This window comes from Mus caroli, chromosome 15 (genome assembly GCF_900094665.2).
Source record: "Mus caroli chromosome 15, CAROLI_EIJ_v1.1, whole genome shotgun sequence".
Taxonomy (NCBI): Eukaryota; Metazoa; Chordata; class Mammalia; order Rodentia; family Muridae; genus Mus; species Mus caroli.
Genome location: NC_034584.1, coordinates 17911785 through 17913342, shown reverse-complemented (window position 1 = coordinate 17913342; position 1558 = coordinate 17911785).

Here is a 1558-nt window from a genome sequence, read left to right as displayed (position 1 = left end):
CAAATTCTCCACCACTTTCCTCCTTAAAAAACATCCTCCTACTAAAAAACAAACAAACAAACAAACAAACAAAAAACAACCAGTGTTTATCAAGATGTACAATACACTTTATGTAAGGTAAAGTTTCTAAGTTGCATACATTAAAGCCTTATAATCTATTTGGGACTGCATCCAAACTACTGAAGATATTTTCATAGAATAGCTTTTAAAAGTATTCTTGATTTTATTTAATTTCTAATGAATTCCATTAGAACTGAAAATTTATTAAAGCAACATTTGTGTCCTTATATTTATTTTTATAGTATTTTTTTTCAAAATGCTTATGCTACAAGCACCTTAGGATTGTGAGAACATGCTTCAGTTTTAATACGTTTAATTTTTACTGGGATATAACCTGAAGGCTTTCTTTAAAGTAATAGTGCTTTTGCTGCAGCATGACTATTTTATTCACTTACATTTTATTTTCATATATTTAGCAAATGCTTTGTCATATGTTTATCATTAAAATCTAGATTGGTACCTCATAAAGTAGAGCAACGTTCTATTCATATTTCAGTGCCCATGGTACTTCATTGCCTTCTAGCAAAAGCCACTGTTAGAACATTAATTCATATGTTGAATATTCTCTATTAAACAGTAATTTCTTGCAAGACAACTTGCTCATTTGAAGCAATAGGCCAGCACAGAAATATAGCAATTATAAATGCACTATGCTGCAAGGATTTCCAGTCTAGTGTATTTTAGCTCGTTATACAACACATTTCTTCAAAGGACCAATCAGTCTCCATCACTAATTCCTGGGGAGTATTGAAGTTAAAATATGATGCTGGGAAGATACTTCTAAAAGCATATCATGCCTGTAATTTAAAATGAGGAAATGTTTCTATCACAGATCTTTTGGCTTCATTGCAGCTTAACTTTAACTGAAAATTCATAATGCACCTCCTAGTGAATCTACACCAGCAGTAAGCAAAGCTTCTCTGATTGCTCCCAGGTTCACTGCAAATGTGCAAAGCTATTAGGATATTTAATCTGGAATACAAGGGGACATTACTGCAAACAAGAAAGCTTTAAGGCAAATTATAGATTAGAATTGAATAAAACTCTTCTGATAGTGAGATCAATTTTTATATCACACTAACTGGCTAGCATTCATTATTTTATTTATTCTAGTTTAGAAAACATACAGATATCCTTTGATCGATCTTACTGGTTTTATTTTTTATCCATTTTAAAAATAGCTTCTGAAGCATATCTCCTGCCATAGTATCTACCCATAATGTTTATGTAAGAGCTACATAGCAATACTCCACTAATGCCAAGATTAATCATAGAGTTTGCCTTTGGTAGGTGAACTGTGAGAGAAATCATATGCACTATATTATTTTTTTTCTTTTTTTTAATTACGTATTTTCCTCAATTACATTTCCAATGCTATCCCAAAGGTCCCCCATTGCCCCACCCCCCCACTTCCCTACCCAACCATTCCCATTCTTTTGGCCCTGGCATTCCCATGTATTGGGGCATATAAAGTTTGCAAGTCCAATGGGCCTCTCTT